Below are 26,484 nucleotides of genomic sequence, written 5' to 3'. Positions count from 1 at the left end.
TTAAGGATTTTAATTTTATGTTGTACAAATACATTTATTTTAATTGTGGATGTAATTTCTGGTTTTCGTCATTACACATACCATTCCTGAGGTGATCAGGAACTTATTGGGGACTCTGTGGCTATAAAGGTTTTGTAGTATTGTTTCAGAGGTAATTTAGCTGTGAATCTAGCTACTTTGTTATAAGTGATTTCTAGCTTGGTTTTTAGGGAGGATCACAGGTTAGTTATGATTTGTGAGCCATAAAAAAGACAGGGAAGAAGGCAAGCATAAGCAAGAGAGAGTCTGGAGTCTTTGGTGAGGAATTTTTTATTTCTGTATAACAGACCCACTTTTTGGTGTGTCTTCTTGATTCACTGATGTACATGCAGGTCAAATTTAAGTTGATTGTCAATGATGGCACCAAGGAGCTTGGTGTGTGTTTCTACATTGATGGCAGTACTATTAAGAGATATGTAAGTGGTGGTTTAATAAAGATACTTCTTGTTTAAAAATAGGGGCAGGAATTGAATAATTTAAGTAATGTTGCTTAGGTTATATGATATATAGCAATATATGTGAAGTATACTGTTTGTTAATGTTAATTTAATAACATTTGATTACTTTTGTAAAAATGTAAATTTACCTATGTCACAAGTGATAATTCAATAAAGGTGTTAAAAAAGAAAAAGTAGGTTTAAGATGAGTGAGAGATTTAAGAAGGAATAGGAGAAGTTTTTTTTTTTGGGGGGGGATTAAGAATAAGTTGGTTGTTAGTAAACCTTTTTTCAACAGAGATGAAGGAGTTTTGAATTAAAGTGTACAGGTTAGCAAGATTATCAGAGGTAGAGATGATTGCGGAGTCATTAGTTTATTGTATAAGAGAAAATTGAGAGCAGGACATATGTAGGCAGTTAGTAAAGATGTTAAATAATAGAGGACCCAGAACTGAGCCTGGGGAAACTCCCATTTTAATATAGAGAAAGGGAGACAATGAAAACAGCCATTTTACAGCCATTTGTCTGTTGGAGAGGTAGCTAGAGAACTATGCAATAGAGGAACAAGAAAGGCTGAGATCAGAGAGTTTGGAAAGAAGTTTGGGGTAACAGGCAGTGTTGAATGCTTTAGAGAGGTCTAGAAAGATACAAGAAGCAAGTTTGTTATTGTCTCTGGCTTGGGAGATAGTTTGTGTAAAAGAAATAAGGGCTATAGTTGTGCTGTGGTTGGGACAGAAGCCATGTTGGGTGGAAGTGAGTAGATTTTCTAGAAGTAGATAGTCCAAGAGTTGCTTGTGTATACATTTTTCTAGTAATTTAGAGAAGGGATACAGGATAGCTATTGCCCAGTAATTTGAGAGTTCAGTGGAGTTACCTCATTTGTGGACAGGTATGGTAAAGAATTGTTTACAGATTGTGGGAACAGTACGTTATGTGATGGACTGATTGATAAGGATGGAAATGGGGTAGGCTATGGAGTTACCAGAAAGCTTAAGGAAGATGGGAAGTGGTTTATCTGCTAAGGGAGAGCATGGCTTTACCTTGAACAGGAGAGTTTTTATGTAATATGTGGGAACTGTTTTTAGTGAGAAGGAGCTTGTTTGGATTGTTGGTGGGGGTTTCTGTGGGGTTAGATGAGTTGGTGGTCTGACTTAATTTACTGATAGTTTTGATGAGGTAGGAGTTAAGTATGGTGGCAGTTTCAATGAGACTGTTGTTAGGACAGGGTTAGATGTTGTGGGGTTGCCAGAATGGAGGATCTTGATAATGTTCCAAACCTTTTTGGGGTTGTTGAGATGGCATCTCTGAGGTTTTAGGTAAAAATTTTTCTTGTAATTGTGGACATGTTTTTTGGTTAAATTACAAAATTGTTTGTAGGTTTGGTGATGAGTGGGAGATTTAGTTTTGAGACAGAGTTTCCAGGCATTGTCCCTCTTGAGCATTAGTGATCAAGTGGATTTAGACAGCCAGGGTGAGAAGAGAGACTTAACTCGGATTTTCCTAAGAGGACCACAGGAGTTAAGTATGTCAAAAAATGTGGATATATTTTTGTACAGCCTCATCCAGGGGTAAGTAGGAAAGGCAGGACCAGTTTATGGAGAAGAGTATGTTGTTAAATATGTCAAAATTTAAATTGGAGAGGTTCCAACAATATTTGAACTTGTGGGACCTAGTTTGGGGAAGGGAGAATCTTTGGATTCAAGTAGGGAGTGGTCACTAATGGAATCTGGTAGTGTTTTAGGGTGGGTGGTATAGGTCTGGGTGGGATACAAGGCTCCAGGCAATGATATAATTGGAGATGGTAGGCTTGCTGTAGTGGGTAAGGGTAGAGATAAGTTGGAAGAAGCCAGGTAAGTTAATACTTGAGTTGGAGGAGTTTGAGTTTAGGGATTGCCAGTTGATATTGACATTACCTAGCAAAGTGGTTTCATTGGGTATATTGAGTGTGAACCAGGAGAGAACATATTTCAAAATCGGAATATTTTCTCCAGGGGGAATATATACGGCAACTGTAGTTAGTGTTTTGTGGTTGTTGAGTTTGAAGTTAACTGCTAGAAGTTTTGCAGGGTGAAAAATAGGGGGTGAGATGGACAGACAGGACAATTTAAGGTGGTCAGAGTAAAATATGGCAACACTCCCTCCTTTCTTATGAAGTCTGTCTAAGTGGAGGATGTATCCTTGGGGGACAAATTTGTTATGTGACATGTGAAGTTTGAGCCATGTTTCTGTGAGAGTTATTTTGTCAGGAGAGTAGTGGGCCATCCATGCATGGAATTCCCTGACTTTGATAAGAATACTGTGAATATTTAGTGGGGATAGGATTAGGTGTTTGGTGAGTGAGTTGGGGTGAGGAGATGGATGTTGTGAAGGTAGGATTTTTGAAGAGGGGCTAGAGATGGGGCCTGGGTTTGGGTGAATATCACCTGAAAGGAGTACAGAATTGTTAGTGTAGAGTAGGGTAGGAATGGTCAGGTGGAAAAAGTGATATTTAGACTTTGTTTGTAGGTGGTATAAAGGGTTGGGGGATGATTTGAGCTTGGGTAGGAGTGAGTATGATGTGTAGAGTAGAGAGGGTGACATAATGGATGAGTGTTGGGATTGTGAGTCATCTATAGGACAGTGAATAGCTGTAGGTGGAAGATTTATAGGATGAATTTCAGTTTGATAAGTGGAGAGGTATGATAGTGACAAAAGCAGAGGTATGAGGAAGAGGGTGAGAAGCATGATGAGGGTGTGAAGAGTCTTAGTGAGGAGGAGGACTAAGTGTGAATGGATAGAGAAAAGCGTGAATGTACCTGTGTTAAGGTGTGTGAGTGCTAGGGGGTAGAGTAGAGATTAGAGTTAGAATTTAATAATTTCTTAAATATCTGTTTACAAGCATTAAGCTGAGACTGTTTATGTTGTTTCTTACCAAAACTGGATGAGAGATTAGAGAATCCCTTAGAAAATTTGGAATAGAAGGGCTGAAAAATCTTAAGAGATTCTTGTATCAGCTCACCTTTCTCATCACACTTTTTGATAACACCAGCAGATAGGGATCTAAAACTAAATCTCTATTCAAAGAATAATTTAAAATGTAATTTTTAACATAAGCTGGGAGGTTCTGATAAAGGGGACAGGTAAACCTCCTTAAAACCATACCAATGACCATATCTGTAGAAGAAGTATTAACAGAGGCATAAACACACTGCAAACAATGAGTTGTGACCTCAACAATTTAAGAAACTAAACCATTTAAAGTATATTTTCCTCATAAGAAGAAACTGCAGATGAAACATTCCTCATACTTTCACAGTTAGTCAGAATAAACTTTAACATATGAGCCTGACAATTCAAAATTCTGAAAATCAAAGTAGCAGAAGCATATGCTTTTCCCATATTCATCAATAAATCCAATCCTTTGAGCCATGGCAAAGGATACTGACAGGCTAGCATCAGATTTCTCTGCTCTTCTACTTTATTTTTATTTGTTTTTTGAGAGGATATAGCTAGTTAATAACATTCTGAAGGATACTATCTAAAAATTTTTATAATTTTTATTATTTTCCTGTCATTTTTTAATCTGAATGAGTCCTGTTCTTGTAAACTTAAAATGAGTCACTCAAAAACAAACTCACAGGATTTATCTTTGGAAAAAGAACTTCAGTCTGTTCTTCCTAACATACAAGAAGTTCCTTTGAAAATGGACAAAATGGACAGTAAATGAGACAACTTCAAAGAAAAGTGTTCAAAGCAAATGGAACAAATACATGAGATTAAAAAAAAACTGAAATCTCAAATATCCTGAAAAGAAGATGCTCTAAATGATATGGAAGGGAGATTACTGGAAGATGAAAACAGTGCTGAATTCTTATTGAAGCAAAATACTTTATTACTAAGTAAAATTGATGACCTGGAAAACAGATACCAGAGAACTAACATTCATATTTTGGATTGTCTGAAGGAATAGAAGGGGATAGCATAGTAAACTTTCTAACATCCTGGCTCCCTAAGACTTTAAGTTTACCTGAAGCTATGTCATATAGTATTGAGAGAGAGCACACAGATTCTTGGTTGCTTCATCACAAAAGATAATTCTTCACAGAGATCTACTATTGTTAAATTCTTTTCATCTCAAGACAAAGAACTAATCCTTAAAACAGCTTGGATCAAATCTCCTTTTAAAATACAAGACAAAATAATAAAGTCTGACAATTTTAATCTTCTGTTGCGATGTCTAAAAGAAAATGTTTTCTACCATTGATAAAAGAACTCAAGAAAACACAGATAAAAGTATACTTGCTATTTCCTGCTAGATTTAAAATATTCCTTTTAGAAGAAACCACATTTTTTGAAGACTTGGACTCTGCTATGTTATTTCTGAAAACTAATAAAATATTAGAACAAGTTGAAGAAAGCATGTTCTTGCTGCCTTTAGCTAATTCCGCCTAAAACGCTGATTTTTTAGAGTTTCTGTGATTTAAAAAGCTTGTTTCAGCTACATATTGTACTTATTTTACTGCCTGCACTTTAACAAAATCATTTTTGTGTTTAAATTACCTGTTTAACTGTTGTAGGCTACACACTACAGTGTGATAGCCATTTCTGTGCATTTAAAGTGTTTTTTGATTGTGTCTGGTTTATTTTCTGAAAAAACAAAAAAAAAAAAAAGTGTTTTCCCACCTTTCTAAGCTAGTATAGTCCAGTTTTCAGGTTAATGCTGAATTCAGGGCTTTGTTACAAGTTTCTGTGTTTGCCCATACCTTACTTGGATAGAAGGAAGTTTTTCTGTTCACTGTGAGAGAGGGAACTTTGAGCAGCCTATCTGTCCCTGGAGGAGTGGTTTCTGCCCAGAAATGAATAGTTTATTGGCCATTTTGGGCTAATTTCTATCTCTTTCATTTCCCTGCTATAAAACCAGCATTTGCGAGGTTTTTGCACTAGTATACAGCTCAGCAAGCTCCTGTCTGGTGCCCTGCAGATTTCTACAGCAGCAGAGAGACAAAAGAGAGACTTTGGAGTGATTAAGTATAATTTCTCTGCATTTTCTTGCTGCCTTTAGCTAATTCTGCCTAAAACGCTGATTTTTTAGAGTTTCTGTGATTTAAAAAGCTTGTTTCAGCTACATATTGTACTTATTTTACTGCCTGCACTTTAACAAAGTCATTTTTGTGTTTAAATTACCTGTTGAACTGTTGTAGGCTACACACTCAAGTGTGATAGCCATTTCTGTGCATTTAAAGTGTTTTTTATTGTATCTGCTTTATTTTCTAAAAAAAAAAAAAAAAAAATATATATATATATATATATATATATATATATATATATATATATATATATCTATAATTGTTTTCCTGCCTTTCTAAGCTAGTATAGTTCAGTTTTCATGTTAGTGCTGAATTCAGGGCTGTGTTACAAGTTTCTGTGTTTGCCCATATCTTACTTGGATAGAAGGAAGTTTCTCTCTTTACCTGTGAGAGAGGGGAGCTTTGAGCAGCCTATCTGTCCCTGGAGGAGTGGTTTCTGCCCAGAAATTAGTAGTTTAATGGCCATTTTGGGCTAATTTCTATCTCTTTCATTTCCCTGCTATAAAACCTGCATTTGCATGGTTTTGTGCACTGGGCAGCGCCAGTTAGCTAGGGTATAACTATGCCTGGCTCCACAAAGTCTACTCTTCAATTTTTCCCTTGGAACTAAACAAACTTTCAACTTAAGCACTCAAACCATTCACTTCTCAGCCCGGCACTTGCTCAAAACTCATAGCAAGCACTAATAAACCTTAGCACTGGAACCCCCTATACTGTAGAGAAGGCTCACTATTCAATCGTACCAGCCAATCAGTAAAACAGTTCACTGTACCTATTCAGGCATGTCCAAAGGGCAGTTTCAGGTGTACTTTCAGGTCTAACTGGTGAATCTGGGCATTTTGTGGCAGTGTTACAACTGCCTCATGTACAGAGACAACTCTCTCCTCCTATCACCAAACACTAATACATGCAAGAAATGCAATTATATAGTCAAACTGAAGGCTAAGCTCTCTCAACCCATGACTGGACCAAACAGTCAAGAGGAGAAGGGAACTACTTGCATCACACCACCAGTCTCACATAGACCTATGAAACCAGCACCGGCAAAAAACACACATAAATACACGAAAACATACTTGGAGGTGCTAAATAAAAATCTGCAAAAGCAACAGAGACCTCCAAAGCAGACACCCAAGCAATCTCCACCCCCCCCAACACAAACCATGAAACACATACTTCACAAAACCAGTTTATCACGCAATCACAGCCCTTAAGGCAAAATAACATACCCAACACACTAGTAATAGGTGACTCTATAGTCAGGCACACTGACGTCCCACTCACTAGGCTGAACAAGGAGAAGGTTACTGTTAGCTGCCTGTCAGGTGCCAGGATCTGCCATATAACACAAACACTCAGTTCACTCCAGAACAAGTACAAATATGACTCTGTCATTGTCCATGTCGGTGTGAATGACCTGAGATGTACCTCCCTGGACTACATGAAAAGAGACATGGAAGAGCTCTCTGATCACATAGCCCTGGCCGGTATGACCCTGACCTTGAGTAGCATCCTGCCCTCACCAAGAATGATACCACGGTATAAAGAAAAAATTATCAATTTCAACAATTGGCTAAGCTTCTGGTGTCATTCAAAGGGGAACCGGTGTCTGTCAGCCTGGGATGACATGCTCGACAAGCCACGCTGCTTCACTAGAGATGGCTTGCACCTGTCACCCTTAGGCTTTCAAATAATGGTCAAGGCTCTTGCCACCCCTATAGTGCCTTTTTTAGGCAAGGCTCAAAAGACAAACCCACTGCTGTAAATAGAACAAGTAACAAAAAACTGAGGGTAATGCTGCTCAATGCCAGAAGTCTAAACCTCAAAATCCATGCACTCGAGCCACTCCTCAGTATGGAGAAATTCAATATATGTACAGTAACAGAAACCTGGTTTAAGGCTCCAGAGAGCACCCCAGCACTTCCAGGCTACAACTCATACCATACATTTCAGCCACAAAACCCGGACCGAAATACAAAAGGCAGGGGCATATCCATATTCATCAAGGATACCCACACCTCTAGGTTAGTGGCACAGCACAATGCTTCAGACATCATCCATGTGCAACTAACAATAGGAAAAACTGCAATTCAAATTGTAGCTTGCTACAGATCACCCACCATATCCCAGGACCCCCATTCCCCATTTCTGGAAACACTGAGAAACATAAAGGTCCTACCAAACACCTTGATATTGGGTGATTTCAATTACCCAAACATTAACTGGGAGAACTACTCAAGTACTAACTCCCTTGCCCAACATTTCCTAGAATTTATAAACTCAAATGCCTTGGATCAACTGGTCAACACTCCCACCAGAGGCGACAACATATTGGACCTGGTCATCACCAGCATGGGAGATCGGTGCTCCATAGGCAAACCCCTCGCTGGTTAGATCTGACCATAAACTAATCACTTTGGATATCCACATTCTGCCCACACCCCTGGTCAAAGAAACCACCGTGAAAAACTTTTCAAAAGCAAACTTCGTATAACTTAAGGCAGAGGTGGAAAGTTTCAAAGCCCCCATGCTAAAGGATAACACCGCCCAAGCTGCAAAATCCTTTACTAATGCACTCTGTGGGCACCTACAAGAATGCATGGATCGTGCTATCCCAAGCAAAACCAAGACTCACTCCTCCAAGAAAAGGAAACCAGTCTGGTGGACCCCTGCTATAAACAAGCTATACAATAGAAGGAGGAAACTAATACAGAAAAGAGTAAAATCCCAAGAAGGTAAGACATCCCTGATCAGTATCAGCAAGAAACTATGATCCCTCATAAAATCATCCAAGGCTAGCTTCGAAAGAAAAATTGCCAAGGACTCCAAAGATAACCACAAGGCATGCTTTAGCTATGTCAAGAATCTAAGTGGCAATTCTCAGATCTGCTCAGAGTTAGTGTAGAATTGCAGAAAATATACTGAACCGACTGATATCGCCAACATCCTGGCAGACAGGTTCAATGCAAACTTCACCCCCCTCTCACCCCCAAAAGGGCCCATAACCATACCAGAAGAATGTAGTGCCCCTGAAATCACAGACACTCAGGTTAAAACAGCCCTCTCCAAAGCCAAAAACACAGCATCAAAGGGACTGCATGGTATCCCAGGCTGCATCCTACAAGAGCTCAAAGATGAACTAACCCCTCACCTAAACACACTGTTCACACTCAGTCTCTCCACAGGCTATGTGCCCATAGAGTGGCGCACAGCAATGATTATTCCACTCCACAAAGGGGAGCCGCAACAGACCCCGGGAACTATCACCCTATAAGCCTAACTAGCTTGGTCTGCAAGGCTATGGAGCACATCATCATGGATTTCATTAACAGAGACAATGGGAACCTCAAAACACTGGACCTTACCCAGTTTGGCTTTGTTAAGGGAAGAACATGCCTCCTAAATCTGGCGGACTTCTTTGAGACAGTTACCAAGGCTATAGATGAGGGAAAGGTGGTCCACACAGCCTACCTAGATCTCACAAAGGCCTTCGACACCATTCCCCATTCTGGTATTATAAACAAGCTCACCAGCCTGAACATAAACCCCTACGTCATGAGATGGGTTGCCAACTGGCTCACAGATATAATCCACATGGTAAGAGTTGCAGGAGCTAGGTCTGACTCTAAACCGATTACAAATGGCATTCCCCAGGGCTCAGTCCTAGGACCCCTCCTGTTCGGCATATACTTCTCAGAGGTACAGGCAAGTACAGGAGGTCTATGGCTGACCAAGTTCACAGATGACTGCAAACTAGGGGCTATAATTGACTCTCCAGCTGACACAGACATCCTCCAAAAGGGTCTCACTGAGACAGATACTTGGTGTCAAAACCATGGTCTCAAGCTAAATACCAAAAAGTGCATAGTCATCCCCTTTGGAAAAAACAAAGTATCCACAAACTACCACATAGGTTGTAGCCCCCTAAATGCGGAAGATGTAACAAGGGATCTGGAAACCCAGGTAAATAGTAATCTCTCCTTTGAAAATCACATTGCCAAAGTGGTTAGAAAATCCTTCTATGTGGCCCACCTAATCACAAAAGGGTTTGCATCCAGATCAAAAGAGGTCATTGTGCCCCTCTACGCATCACTCATCAGACCCATCATAGAGTACAATGCCCCATTTGGGATGTACCTTACAAGACACCTGCAACAGCTGGAAAGACCACAGAAGTACCTCACCAAGAGGATCACTGGCCTCAAACAGATGCCCTCTGCAGCTCGACTGAAGAAACTTCAGCTGTACTCTGTTGCGTACCACCTACTCAGAGGTGATCTATGCCTGACATACAAGGCTATGTCCAACCCAGAATTGATGGACATGCTCCAACTAAAGAAAACCATATCCCTTCGAGCCACATGCTCTAGGGATGTAAACCTCACCACAACAATAAATAGGACATGCTGGAGGGATAGATTCCTTTCCCAGAGACTTCCCATGCTCTGGAACAAGATTCCAATCTACATTAAGCAGAGCTCCTCACTAACACTCTTCAAGAGAAACCTTGATGAGTGGATGGGAAATAGAAAGTTTATCCTGGGGATCGCTTCAATGGCTCTGCTGGACAAAGGCACAGGGAACTAATCTAAGCTGGCGGCAAAAGCCAACACAATTCCAGCTAGGCTTATAAATGTCTTTGGGCAGATAGCCTAGTACCTACCTATGAAACTATAAATGGATTGGAACACTATCTCCTTGGAAAGAAAAGCTGAGAGAAATGGATGGAGACTTAATGAAAAAAGAAGAAATCTAAAGGAAAATGACTTATAACTTAGTATGCTTTAATACTACTCAACATCAGTATATTAATGATTTTTAAGTTCCCATGATAACATTTTTTCATTTTCTTTAACATTAGTCTCAAAAGGAAAAGAAAGAAACATGATACACTCTTATAAGGTAAATAAATTCTAAATCTATCTTTTCTATTTTCTTTATATATAATCTCATTGATTTGTATATAACTACATATAATTAGCACATAATTTCTTTAATTGCGTAAACCTGTAAGTTAAAAATCTTTCATTACTCTTAGTCAATTATTACCTTCTGTATATCCAGGTTTCCTTTATCTTTTCATCTTTATAATCATATAATAATATGCATACAACAAATATTTATAGAGTGATATATGTTTGTTTTTTATTTTATAATTGTTTTTCTCTTTTCTTCTTGTTTCTTCTCATTAGATATAATGCGTGAATGTCTTACTTTGAATCGGGGTTACATGATAGTTGTTATCTATCTCTTTCTTATTCTATTTAGATTTGAAATGCCATATATAGGTAAGGTTATTTTTTTCTGGGCACATTTAGATGCTTTTTATATTAATATTATGAATAAAGTTAATGGCATTAAGTGATGGTGGGGTGGTAATAGATCATAGTGTCCTTGATGTGTCGTTTATGTTGGCTGAGTTCTGGGACACTCATTTTGCTTATGGATGCTTTGGTTTTCTTGTTTGACACTCAGTGCTGGATCTGTTGCTTATGTATTAATTGGGAAGCCATTTCTCCTTTTATTTTTATATTGTCTGTTTTAGTAGTCTATTAATGGGATTAAAGTTTAAATTATAAGTGGAATGAGTACTTACTTTGAATGTTTTGCTTCCCTTGTTGTTTTATATTGAAAAATGGCTGTTTTAGTTACTCTGTTAAAGCCACACATATTGGCTGTGTTATAACAAAAATATAATAGCTTGTGCACTTAATTTAACAGCTAAAGCTGTTCTTTTACTTTCTGCTCTTCTGAAACAATTCAAATTAGATGAAACTTCCTGCCGAAGTTGTGATCTATCTTATTAAAAAAAAAGGCAGTAGAAGACTGTGCAGGCCTGGTTGTTGTATGTCAGGAGGTTTGCAGTGTGAGAGTGCTGCGTAAAAGGTCAAAGTGCATATAAAGTGCACAGATTTAAAGGCTCCTTTGCTGATATTAATTTAACATGGGAATTGAATATTCAAATAAGAAAATATTAGTTTGTTGGACTAGGAAATATATTCTTTATCATCAATCATTAAGACAATGTCATTTTGGCTAAATATTAACTATAAGGCCAAGTGGAAAGAAATACAAGAGAATATTTGTTTAAAATCTAATTATCTGATAAAATCATATTATCATAAAATATTAGCCAACAATTTTCATTGGCTATTAAAAGATTATTTCTCTGAAAGTAAAAATAAGCTAATTAATTTATCCAATATTCCTATCATATTAACTACTTTTAAAAACATTATTTATAAGAATCCAGAATACAGAGCATGGATTTTCTTACTGTTTCCTATAACTTAAACTCAAAATAACATTACTACATTCACTATATCAGCGATGAATACTTTTAAAAAGAAAAATTTGATATATTGGTATCAGTTGATAGATGGTGGTAAGTTACAGTCTATAGATTATATTATAAAAAAATCTGATTTAAGTGCAGAAATATGGTTAGACATTCAAACTTGTAAGCAATCAGTTGAACATAACTTTAACTTAATGCAACCATCAGTAAGAAACAGTATTCCAAAATGTATTGATTTGTCTTTAACACAACGGAATATAATGGGAAAAGGACTTCTATCTAAAATATATAAAGTGGTTAAAAATACAACAGAATACTTCCAAGAAAGTTATCAGGATTATTTCAGATTTTTTACAATAGTTATCTGAGTGAGGATGATAAAAAAATTAATGCTGCAGTCATCAAAACAAACTACTTTCTCTCCTAATTGGACATTATATTTTTGGAAATTCATGCACAAAACATTTATTATACCACACAGAGTTGAATTAATGTACCAAAAACATCTAGGGTGTTGGAGACGTAAGTTAAAAGTCAAAGCTGACTGGCAGCATATGTTTTTGATTCTGTAATTCTCAAAACTTTTGGGATAACATACATTTTCTTTTACAAGCTATTTTCAATGATAAATTTACTTTAACTAAATCTTTAATTTTATTTAATACACCTATTCCTGCTTGTATGAAAGAATAAAATGCCCTCTTTTATGGAGTATCTTAACAATAGCAAGAAAAGTCATTAGTCATCCTACAAATGGGCCTCATTGAGACAGATGCCTGGTGTCAAAGCCATGGCCTCAAGCTCAATGCCAAAAAGTGCATTGTCATCCCCTTTGGTAAAAACTCTGTACCCATGAACTACAACATAGGCGGTAGTATACTTAACACTGAAAGTGTGATAAGAGACCTTGGGACACAGGTGGACAGTAGTTTCTCCTTTGATAATCACATCGCCACAGTAGTCAGGAAATCCTTCTATGTGGCACACCTCATCACAAATGGTTTCTCATCCAGGAAAAAAAGGTCATTGTTCCCCTCTACTCATCACTCATTAGACCCATTATAGAGTACAATGCCCCTTTTGGTATGTACCTCACAAGATATCTACAACAACTGGAAAGGCCACAGAAATACCTCACAAAGAGGATTACCGGCCTCAAACAGATGCCCTCATGAACCGTCTCAAAAAACTCCAGCTTTACTCTGTCGCATATCGCCTACTCAGAGGTGATCTCTGCCTAACATACAAAGCCAATTCAAACCCAGAGCTGCTGGACATGCTCCACTTAAAGAAATCCCAATCCCTCTCTGCTACATGCTCTAGTGACCTTAACCTTGTCACCACAATAAACAGAACATGCCAGAGGGATAGATTCCTGCCCCAGAGACTTTCCATACTCTGGAATAAACTACCTATCTATATCAAACAAAGCTCCTCATTAGCACTCTTCAAGAAAAATCTTGATGATTGTATGGGAAATAGGAAATTCACCCCGGGGATCACCTCTGTGGCTCTGCTCGACAGTGGCACAGGAAAATATTTTCTTGGGTGGCAAAAGCCAGGGTACCTTTTTGGCTGGGCTTGTATAGGCCCCAGGGCCGATAGCCTAGTACCTACCTATGAACCTATTACAAAGAATTGGAAGAATGAATCTACCCCAACTATGAAGGAATTCATAAATGCTGCATCTGAGGTATGTCATGTTGAACTTATTACAATCAAGACAAGAACAACCAGAGTTACCTCTTCCTTCAACACTTGGCTGAAATTTAAAGAACTGCTTGATAAACAGATTTTAAATTTCTAAATAATAAATGTCAGTAACTGATCTCTTTTAGAACTCTTGATGTGTAGTAGACACCTTTGTAAATAGTTGTTTTGTTCTGTATTGCTATATTGTCTGTAACAAAAACTTTCAATAAAAATAATTGAGAAAAAATATTTCCCATCCTTGTCAGAAAGAGTAGGATTTGAAATAACCAAATGTTCAGCAGCAGATAAGATTAACTAAAGCTGTAACTGCTGGGCCATGTTTGGGATAAGTGTATAAACCCTTTTTAGAGGCAGCAGGCAAACTGTTGGGAAAATTCCAGACAGTGACACACATCCTCTAAAGCTGACAGAAATGCAGGAATGGATGAAGGTTCTGAAAATTTCTTCTGTAATAGCGTGTATTTTCTGAGGGACTGAGAAGCCTTGGTGTTATCCAATTGAAAACACTGGCATGTTCTGGTAATAGTCTCAGAGACAGAGAAGTTCTGACAGGGAGAATCAAAACTTGAGCTCTCCTCTGAGTCTGAATGAGAAATCTGAGGGGAAACCCCTGTATCTGTCCCTTCATCTTCTTGTCCAGATTCAGAATCTTGAATTTCTTCAGGAAAAGAGGCATCCTCTTTCTTTTACCAGAAAACACCTTACAGGAAGAGTCAATAGCTAGAATTAAATCCTGAGCAAGTCCCAGTAAATTACTCCTGTCAAAAGAAATTGGAGGAGTAAATACATGCTTAGTTTTCTGATTCTTTTTGACAGGAAAAATAGGGACAACACTTTTACTAATGGCAACAGCAGCAGCTTCCCCAAGGATAGGCACAACTCTGACTAAACTAGGAATTCTTCCCTGTTACATCTTCCAGGACCAAAACAAAGTAGCTCTCCCTTGCCCACTTAAGGGACCTCAATAGCCAGAGATGACATGGCTAACTCCCAGTCCATAGCAGCTATAGGTGCTACACCAAAGGGATCCAGGTTAAAAGATGACTGGTCTAAGGAGCAAGCTTTGGACACAAGAGTCACTCACCTGTGGCTGATGCAGTTTGTTAGCCTGTTGTGGTGGCAAAGGCTGTTTGGTTAACATTTTCTTTTTGTGACTGAAAGAAGAACAAACCATGTCACTGGTAGTTTGTTCTATGGTCAAGCCAAAAATGTTGCCTCTTTTCCAGAGAAACCAAGCTGCATAAACTGGTAAAAGTTTAAAGTTTATAAAAGTTACTATTTCCTCTCAGTAAAAAGCAGTTTAATACATTTTCCTTGCCCCAAAATAAAAGAAATACAATTTCTCTACAGAGAAAAATGTTTTGTAACTACTTTATACAACGTTTAAAACTGACAGGAAAAAAGCACTCTTTCATTTAAAAGTACAGTTGAGTCTTGTGACAGCTTGTTAAACTCCTAACATAAAATAACTTTCTTAAACAGTAAAGTACATTAAAACAATACATTTTAATGTCAACATTTTTTCCTCAAAGGAAACTTATCTGCCCATCAAAGGAACACACAAGCAGACTGTCAATCCTCAAAAGCTTGCAGAGGAGTACTGAGCTTTGTGGCAGGAAAATTCTGAAGGGCACAACACCCAAACCTGTCATTTTCAGTAGCTCAGGTCAAGCTGAATATCAATCTAAGCATGTGGAAGGTGCACTTAAGCTCTGGAAGCTGGCTGACTGTTATATCTTTGACAGGGTATAACCCATATAGCTATGGCTACTGCAGCAGTAATCAATATGATGAACATTGCTAGTTTGCTCACAATGCTTTGGTGTTACAGTTCTGAACAGGGTTTTCTTGCTAGAAAGTGCTGTCTCAAATTGATTTACACATCACAGCATAGGTTGAGTTCTCCACAGCATACTGTTAGTGTCTTGTCTTAGAAGGAAGTGTCACAATGCAGTACTGGTTCTGTAGAAATCTTTGTTGCAATAGAGTGCTGTCACAAACTGACTGGCATCATAATGTAGTTCTAGTTTTGCAGAAGTCACATTGCTTTGTTGTTAAAGAGTGTTGTCCCAAAGTGATTGTTATCATAATGCAGTATTATTTCTGACTGGGGCTTTTTTTAGACTGTTGTCACAGTGACTTAGACATCATAGTATACTTGCTATGTAAAGGGTTTGTTGTTTCAATGTATTGTTAGAAGTGATTGACATTATAAATCAATACTAGCTTTGCAGAAAGCTTTATTGTTTTTGAGGCTGTCACAAGGTACCTGACTTCATAATGCAATAGTAGTTTTGTACAGGGATTTGTTGTTACACAGTGCTGTCACAAATTGCCTTAGACTTCACAATACCTTGTGAGCTCTGTACTAGGCATTGTTGCTTCAGGGAGTTGCCACAAAGAGACCACTATCAAAACGCAGTACTAGTTTTACACAGGGCTTTGTTGCTGCAGAGTATTAACACAAAGTGACTTAGATTTCATAATGATGTATTATTTTGCACACTCCTTTGTCATTTCAGAGGTTTTGATCAGTGGCTCAGATATAGTAGAATACTACTTCTCCAAAGGCCTTTGATGTTACAGAGTATTGTTACAATGCAACTGACAATGTAATGCAGTACTGGTCCCCCCAGCATTTTGTTGTTACAGAATGCTGTCACAACGTAGCTGACATCATTATGCAGTGCTAGTTTGGCACAGGGTTACAAAATGCTGTTGTAAACTGACTTGAGTATTATAGTGTAGCACTTGGTCTGCCCAGGGCTTTAATGTTGCAGATTGTTATCACAGAATGACGGACACCATAATGTAGTACACATTCTGCACAAGAGCTGGGTATCATAATGCAATAGTGGTTCACAGAGATTTGTTGTTGTTCAGTTTTGTCACAAGATGACATCATAATAGTTTTGTACAGGGCTTTTTTATTACTGAGAGTTGTCACAAAGTGACTGTCATCATAATGTGGTGTTAGTTCTGCACAGGGATTTATTTTTACAACATGTTGTCACAAAGTGACTTAGGCATCATAATAATTTTAGTAGTTCAGCACAGGCCTTTGCAGTTATAGACTGCCTTGTGCAAACCTACGCAGACATGACTGCAAACTAGACATTATTGTCAAATCTCCCTCTGACTGCTTTTTGTTAGAGCAGGAACTAAACCTCACAAGCCATCTTTGTACAGAAAAAGAGATTAAATTAAATGTGAAAAGAGTGTCATTGTCACATTTGGTAAATAGTTCTCTCCCTGTATATAATATAGCCAGTATCCAATGTAGAAATAATAATTTAGCCATGGATCTTGCAACCTAGTTAGTCATTGCTTCTCCTTTGTCCACTATGTAGGTGCAATAATCAGAAAATCCTTCTGCATTGCATAGCTATTTTCTAAAGGTATATTAGCCAAGTCAGAAGAATTTACTATCCCCCTCTTTGCAGCCCAAATTAGTCCAATTATTGAGTATATTACCACCTTTGGAATTCACCTTTCTAGACATCTTAAGCAATATGAATGACCCTTGTGGTTTCTGTGTAAGCAGACAGCTAGCCTAAAGACCCTGAGCTACCAGAACAGGCTTGAAATGCTATCCCTATTCTCAATTTCCTATAGGTGATTGTGGGCTGATCTATGCCTTGCATTAAGCACTGTTAGGGACCATGTCCACCTTGATCTCCTATATATTTGTAAGTCAGATAGCTCCTCTAATACCAGAACTAGGAAACTAAATCTTCACCAGCACATAAATATAATGAATTGGACAGACACATTTATTTTCCATCTCTGACCCCTCTCAGGAACAGACTTCCCTTGTAAGTTAAACAAAGTGACAGCCTTTCATCCTTCAAACTGAACTTGAGTTATTGATGGGTACTCATCAGTTCAGTCTGGGACTGATCTACTTTACACATGTAGGGCATAACTGTGAGTTTTGACAGGGCGTAACTGGTCTAGTGACTCAGTTGCCTTGTCTTTCATATGATTGTATGATCATAACTCACTACTAGTTCTGCAAAGGGCTTTGTATTTAGAGGGGTTGTCATTGAAGTGACAACTAGTTCCGTACAGGGCTTTATTGTCTCGTTGCAAAGTGAGTTAGGCATGATAATGCAGTCCTATTTCTGCACATAGCTTTATTGTTACAGCATATTGTCTTTATGTCACTGAAATCATAATGCAGTTAGTTCTGCACAACACTTTGCTGTTGCAAATTATTGCCACAAATTGTCTGATATCATAATGTAGAACTAGTTCTGGACATGGCTTGGATGATTCTGAGTGCTGTCACAAAGTGGCTTAGATATTATAATACAGAACTTGTTCTGCACATGGTTTTATTTAATTTTCCCATCATAATGCAGTTAAAGTTCTTAAGAGAATTTTATTGTTATACAATGTTGTCATATAATGATATTATGCAATACTTGGATTGGTATTCATAGTAATTATGTAAACGTGTAAAGGCTATTCATGCTGTCTGTGAATGAGCACAGGTAAGCTGTAATTTATATTGGCCACTTATGCTAATATGTGACGGTCATGAATAAGCCTAAGGAAATGAAGTCATAATGAGATATAATTGAGAAATTATGTAAAACAATGCATGCTAATGAAGCATTCTCTCACCTTTTTGCAATCCATAGTGAACTTTTACAACTTTTCCATACTGTCTACATATATGTTATATAAAGAGAAGTCTCACCTATTCCATCAACTTTGCAGTCCATGAAGATAATTTCACTTGCCACTAGCCTTATTTCCCATTGTAAGCTGCTTGTCTTGAATGATCCAAAACCACTTGTGCTCAGCAATGCTAGTTAGCTAAAAAGACTAAGATATAAGTAGATAATAACACACTGTAATTTTGCTAATCAGGAGATACTTGATAGGGGTAGAGTGGACAGGGATATTATAAGGTTCTTAGTGAGCAAGTGTGACTCCCATAGGGGTACCGGAGGAATGTGTGGACTTTTATTCCTGTGGACACCAAAGTAAGTACAGCCCTCACTATACTTGCCATGGGGACCTCCCAGAGACAGAGTGGGGACACATTGGGTATCTCACAGGCTTCTGCCTTGATGATACTGCAGCAGTTCCTCAATGTACATGTTAGCACATGTGGATCAGTACATCTATTTCCTGGTGTCACCTCAGGACCAAGAAGGACTATGGGTGCCTTTTACAAGGTGGCATATTTCCCTGAGGTACTTGGCACAATGGATTGAACTCATGTTACAATTAGAACCCCATCTGGGAGAATAGGAAGGGCTACCATTCTATCAAATACCAGGTAGTGTGTGATGCATGGTAAACTGTATTCCTGAATACTAAAATAATTTTTGTTTTGTTCCCCCCCTTTTCACTCTCTCTCTCTTTATTTATTTATTTTTGTCTTTACTTGATGCTAGATATCCTCTAGAGCCATGGCTCGTGACACCAGTGAGAAATCCAAGTGGAGCTGCAGAAGAGAACTTCAACACAGCCCTGTCCCATACCCGTATTGTCATTGAGAGGGTCTTTGACCTTCTGATGAGTCATTTTAGGTGACTGGATGAGTCTGGGATTGCCCTACAGAATGACCCAGTTACTGCAGCAGTAGTAAGGGACCTCATGCAGCTGGCTTGTGCACAGCATACAGCTGCAAAGGTAAAGAGGCAGCAGCTAGTCCAGAACTATGGACCAAGACATTTGGGTTAGTGTTTCTTTTCATGAAAAAATACATAGAGTATAACTAACACATGCAGTGAGATGTGTGGGCTAAGCTATGGGGTACATAGTGTATTGTCACTGTTTATCAGGCATTCCTTCTCATCTTTAAATAATATTTTTTTTTCAGAACAAGTACTTATATTATCATGCCTGAGTGCTCACTGACTCCTGTTCAGTGATATTGTAAGGCATCTTATAAAGAATGATCACATTTTTAACTATTTTGCGCAATACATTCCATTAAGGTGGTGTACCTAAGTATGCACGTACTAAATGCCCTGAACTGGTGTAATTAGTAAGAAGTGATACTTTAGTATTTAACATGAGTTCATACCTTGCATTTGAATGAAAATATATCATATTTTTTTACGTCAGGCAATATCTGTGAGGTTGAAGAGGTACTGCACATCAGATTATTTCATTTTGTCATGCACAATAATTTGAAGCCTCAGAGATAAAAACATAATAATTTGTGCAGTGATGATGGTGAAGTGGCAGCAGGCTTTGTTTGCGTGGCAGGATATTAATTTTAATCTGTAGTTTTCTGATTAATGTTTCCATAAAAAAGTTGTCTATTACATCTTTTAAGTTGTAGTTAACTGCCAGCCATAACAATTTCAGGGCATACAGCATTGATGGTGTTAATCACTGCAATCTTATTTATGACGTACAGCTTTCTTTCCACAGTTCAATGAGGTTTTAAGCAGTACCATTACAGGAATGAAATGCATGCAGTTACAAAGTATCTTACGACCCCTCTTTTTTTAAATAACTCACTTTCCTTCAAGTTAAACATTGACCTGTGTTTGTGGAGGTCAAACTGTATGTAACAGAAATGTCACACTAGAATCAGAGTGGTTGTCATACTCATCTTAAAAAGACAGGCTAGGTGATGGTGGAAGAGATTTTTTTAGAGGGGTTGTAATGAGAGCTGGATGATGAATTGGTTCTATGTCATGACCTAGTTAATGCTGGTGATCCTGCAGACACTGAACTGGCAGTGTTGTGGGACAAGGTCTGTGATCTCAAATGAGACATTTTGCCAGGGGTAGATGAACACTAATGTTGTAATTATTTCCCCCCTGACTAATTGCAGTACTTTCTTGAGAAGCACTTTTAGTCTCACATGATCTGCTCCCACATGTCCTGACAGTACTCCTTCCTCTTCCCCTTCCATGACTGCCTCCTACTTGAGTCTGGAAAGTGCTAACTAGAGTATGAATGGATGTGGGCACAGATGCTGCGTGTGCCACCATATTATGCATTGCTGTGACCATGGCATTATCATTACTGAGTGCCATTTCCGCATAGTGCTGCAAATCCTCATAATTTTCCATGGAGGACTCTGACCATTTCCTGGTAACTCTCTGTGGTAGTGCTCTGAGCTCTAACAATGTCATAGTATGTCTGCTGCTGGGCAGCCAGTGCTTTAGGTGTTTCCTGGGGTAGCTGTGACAAATCCCTGTGCTTGGCTCCCCTTTGTAAAGATGTAATTGTGAACACTGTTTCCTCTGAATGTCTACAATCATCCTGAAAGTGTTTGTCTAGGTTTAGAGTTACTGGTGTAGAAGTGCAAGGGTATTCTTCCTGCACAAGCGTGGGTGAAATGTCAGCATGTGCTTGACTTTATGATACACTGTTGCTACCTGCAGAGTTGTTAACATATTGTGGGGTGTGAGATCCTGCCATTGAAACTGGGGACTGTGTGCCACTTTCCTCAGGCTGCTTCATAAATATAACTGTGTTATCATCATCATCAAAAGCCATAGTGCTCAAATTTTCACAAATGTATTGGTATAGTGGAACTGTGTGTTTCTGCTGTTGATCCGTTAAAATTATTTGCAAAATTACTAATACATTAATAGTCTACACTCCTGTGCTCTTAGTAAGGTTTGGTATAGAGCTACCATGCACACTGCCTCCATTGTCATTCTGTGCAGATGTGGAAGGTTCACCTATTAATTGTAATTGCCATCTGTTTAATGTAATTATTCATTGTCAGCATTCAATTCTGTATATAAATATATGCTAATGCTTTTAAACCAACCTTCCTGAGCAGATGAGTGTTGCTGTTGCAGACGTTGGTAGTAGCCAGTGTCCACACCACCTCTAATTATTCCATTGCCATCACCATCTGTGCTATAGTCATCCCCAGTACTGGTATGGGCAATTGCAGTCTGCCTCGACTTGGCTCTAACACGTCATACCATATAATTTCTCTATTCTTGCACTGGATTAGTGTGTGGTTTCTTCTACTGACTGCATAAATGTCCATTACAAGTTGATTTCAGCCCCCCCCCAGTTTACTAAACAAATGTTTTCCATAAGTCCTGAGGGCTGCCAAGATGTTGATGTGTTTTTCCTCATGACTGATGTTTGATCCCTTGTTATGCATCATTACTGCACATAAAAATATGCCACAGTCATACAAAACAAACCATTGAATGTATTCATCAGTCAAACAACATAGGAATGAAAGACTTCCTGTCATTCCTATAAGATACAAGTTAGGTGACATAAATCCCATAATTATATACACATGCAAAATTGTAGTCCAGCCAAGTAAAATTGTGCTATACTAATATGTGCTTTATCATAAGTACATTCATAGCAGTAAAGCAAACAGTAAAGCAGTCTGATTGCCAACAGATTTATTCTTCCTCTAGCCCCTTCCACTGCTTTGGATTCATAATACTGTCATTTTTGATTCATCAGTGACAATTGGAAATCTCCAAGTAAAATCACATTGCTCAGCCAACAACACATCCTCATCACTTCAGTACTTCACAATTAAAACATTGAATTTCTACAATGTATGCACCATCACTACATGACACCAATGTTCTCAGTGATCACTAATCATTTCCACTGCCGCCGCCATGATTTTTCATTTACAAATGACAGATTTACATTCTTCTCTAAAGCTATCACTATGCCCATCACATGATTTAAACAAAACATTTCTTGAAGTAAGGTAACTAATTTTGTATCATTTTGAAGTGTTTCATATTAGTGTACAACATTTTTATTGTTTTTTTCTTACTTTAAAAAATCTGCAGTTTCCTAATTCATTTGCCACCTAATGTGAGTAATTGCAAGTTAATATGATGGTGTTAAGCTATTTCACATAAAATCAGGTTCATTTATGTGTTTTTCATGCAAATTATGCCCTTTTACATTTATCTCAATGAATTGCAGTAACACATGAATTTGTACGGCCACTTATCCATGTAATCAGGTCTCTGCTACTTGTGAACTTGGCCTTGGGTTCACATGAGTGAGATGTGGAAAGTGACATAGTCCACAGCCGTCCTCAGCAGTCCCCAGCATGTTGGAGCAATGCTGAAAGTTATGCTCAAAGCTGAACATGTTTAGAAAAAGCAAAATGGAGTCATATGCATGTGAGTTTGCAAATCATGAAGTATGCTCCATGCCTATCTGGCATCATCTGATACACCTTATCACCTCAAACCACTCAACATTTAATAAAAATTGATAGTCATACACATAGTAAATGTATTTCTGCAAAAAGAGACATCCACTACCAGAAAAGCATTACTACTGATGCTCTACTTCATGAGGCATGTAAAAATGACATTCAAATGCAATACACCAAAAAGGTAGCTAAGGCAATTCTCAATAGCTGTAGCAATTGTAAGTAATATAAATAAAAATGATGCTTGCATAATGATTTATATCCACCATATAAATAAAATGTGATCGTGTTCCTTTAAAAGAAAACACATACAGGTGAGAAAGCATTTTTGGTTAAACCAAACTGGACAATGATAACTGTATTTGGTCTAATGCCTCTGCTGATTGACTGGATTTGGTTAAGGTGATGCCACATCTCAGAGGCAGTGGTTCTAAACCTGTGAACCACAGCCATGCCCATACTTTCTTCATTCTGGTTTACACACTTATAATGATGACAAAATTATGGTCTACCTTCTTAATGAATTGTACCAGGATAACATCCATCCATGCATAAGAGACAGCGAGTGGAAAAGGACACCTGGCACTAGATGGTGATAACTTGTCATCCCTGACATTGATCACCTGCTCTGGCTAATGGTGCTGCCACAGGAACGATGACCAGAGAACTGCAGGCCCAGCCAGCTAGCCAAGTGGGTTGACCAGATAGTGGTGAGAAGGCCAGAGTTCTAATGTATGTATAACTTTTTTCTCATGTTTTAGTCATACTAAACATTGTTTTAAAAATAAACTACAACAAGGTTGCATAACTGAAGGTATTTGTTAGAAGAAATATATGCAACTGCAAATATGCATCTATAATATCATTATAATAATGCAAAAGAAATCAAAAACATATCTGTACACAAAACTGCACATGCATACAAACATATTAAATGTTTGTGCGATAACATAATTGTCTGTATAAATACAAATGTAATACAGTATATGTATGAGCAAAGATGTATATCTAAGTCTGCATACGTGTCTGTAAATTACAGATATACATCTGCATGAGTATACTATTTTTTGTCATTTTTGCAAAAATATATGTATTTATGCGCACTCACACACAAAGCATATTTGCTTTGCCACATAATTCCATGTAGTATTGCATTGTCTTAGGTAGTAGTTAAAGCACATGCAAACAGTTTTTGTAAAGAAGGGATTTTGCTTGTGTAGGCCAGAAAAATATTTATTAGTAAATGTATAAGACAGTCATTTCTTCCATCATATTAACTACATATATAAAATGGCTGAATGCTCAGTCAGGCACCACACACTAAGAGTGGAGGTTGGGGGAAGGGAGAGGAGGTTAAAATGTCAAGTGTCAGGTGAATGACTAGCACATACTTTAGTGAGAAATTACTAGTTGTATTACTTTTGTGCACATTTTAATCCATCCCATTAAATACTTACAGTTATTAGGCAGTAAACCATCAAAGCTCACACTGTTGTACCAACATATATGCACAACTAAAAATTAGAAAACTTTCTTGAATTGCTACTTTTTTCTGTGTGTGTGTGTGTGTGTGTGTGTGTGTGTGTGTGTGTGTGTGTGTGTGTGTGTGTGTGTGTGGCTGTATATACACCTGCTTGAAGACAGTTAACAGACTGTTGCATGCAAAGCATAATATTTTAAAACATCATTCTACCAAACAGACAAGCTGTTGACACCTATAAAACTGTAAAAATGTTTTTATAAGTTCCAATAAAGGAACTATTAGCACAGTATGAGAAATCAGATAGTAATAAATATTTAAACAAATGCATAGTAAGCAAGTACAGCAGTGAATGAAATGCCTTGCATATTAATAGTAGTTATATCAGTAATGTTAAGGAAAAATAGGTAAATACAGGTAAAAACAATTGCCTTATGTCTTCTTTTCTAGATGACAAGATCAAGAGAGTGGCTAAACTGGTTAAAGCTGCTGGTAAGCATGAATAAAGTAGTAAGCAGTATTCTGTGGTTAACTGATTTTATTTATTTATTTATTTTGAATTTGTTACCTGGGGTAGAGCACTGATCCCACTGGATGCTTTTCAGTCTCAGCCCAGGAAACACAGAATAGATACATGGTATTATATACAGAGTGAATGACAAAATGGAATATATAGGTCTACTCAATTTAGTCGAGTAACCCTTATGTTGACCTCCAAAACGTCTTGACCACAAAAGGTTGACAAATCAAATGTTGACATATTACCACACATGCACAGAGAAAGAACCTTGGTGTATGAAACAAATAACATCATTTTTTACAGGGGAAAAAACCCTCATACACTCTCCTTGTGGGGGATTTGTGCTCCCTACACCCCCTGCTAATTATATATAATAACTTTGACATTGCACAATCCCTGGATATATTTCCGGGATTGCCAATCTTGCACACCTGTCAGACACCTGTCTATGTTGACCAAATAGTGTTGGTCTCCTTGTTTTGATAGAATGTCTGACATCCCACTATATGCATATATTATGTACATTGTGAGTATCATAGTTGGCTTGAGGGTATAAAGGCAAGAGATAAATGACATTATATATAGTCTGACTGAAAAAACACAATATATATATACATGCATAATATGTAGAGAGGTATCAGAGTAGGCATGCTGAAAGAATCACAATCAAAAATAGAGTTAGCCTAAGGTATGTAGAAAGAAGAAGGGAACCAGGAGGTTAAGTTATATGACCAGAAAGATAGTAGTTGCATTTTCCCAGAGTCTTGAAATGTGCTTTTGATTGTGATTGCAAAATGGGGTAAGAAGAATGATCTTAAGAAAGGAAGGGATAGAGTCCCATGGTCTGGGGCCAAGGACTGAGAAAGCATGGTGTGTTAAACCTAGTTTGGGGTGTTTGGAGGAGAGGACATGAGTGGTCAAACTGTCTAAAGTCGTATATTGGTGCATGTTTAAATAGTCTGTAAGCTAGTAGAGGGAAGGTGTCATTCTTGATGAGTTTAAATAGTTGACAGGCAAGTGGAAAGTCAGCACATTGTATCACAGGTAGCCAGTTAGCTTTTGCAATGGTTTTATAGTGGTGTACATTTCTTGGGGAGAATGTGATGGATCTGCAAATGACGTTTGAAATGTATTGAATGGTGGATATATTTGTTTACAAGCTGCAGCAATTAGTGGGAGACAAATTCTAATCGAGCTAGTAAGAAACTTTTACCTATTGCATTTTTACAATGTCTAGATAGAAAAGGGGAGATCCTATTGGCCCAGAATAGGAAAAAGTTGTTTTTTTTTCTGTTTGTAGTCCAGGTGAAGTTGGAAATTTAGGAAGGGGTCCAACCAAACCTCTATGTATTTGAATGAAGTCACATTTTTAATAGTGTTATTAAGGTGATCAAGAATTGTTAGAGGCTTTGAGATAGAAGTGAGGTTTTGCCTGGTGCCAAAAAGCATTGTTTTTATTTTAGGGGTTTTGTAACAATTGTTTATCACTGACCCATTGAATAAAGGCATCAAAATCAGCCTAAAGTTCAAGAGAAGACACAAAATGGTCAGAGCAGAGTAGGATCATATCATCGGCAAAAAGCAGGAGAAGAAGCTGGGATAAGTCAAAAGGAAGTTTGTTAATGTAGATAGAAAAGAGGACAGATGCTTCAACAGATCCTTAAGGTATACTTTTCTGCAGAGGAACTGATATAGAAGTTGATAAATTAAAATTAAATAAGAATTTGTGGTTAGTGAAGTAGTTTTTGAACCAGGGCAGTGTGTCATCATTAATGCCCATTTC

The sequence above is a fragment of the Protopterus annectens genome, chromosome 2.part0 (genome assembly GCF_019279795.1).
Source record: "Protopterus annectens isolate FY-2018-M chromosome 2.part0, PAN1.0, whole genome shotgun sequence".
NCBI classification, from domain to species: Eukaryota; Metazoa; Chordata; order Ceratodontiformes; family Protopteridae; genus Protopterus; species Protopterus annectens.
Note: the sequence above shows the minus strand (reverse complement) of the source record.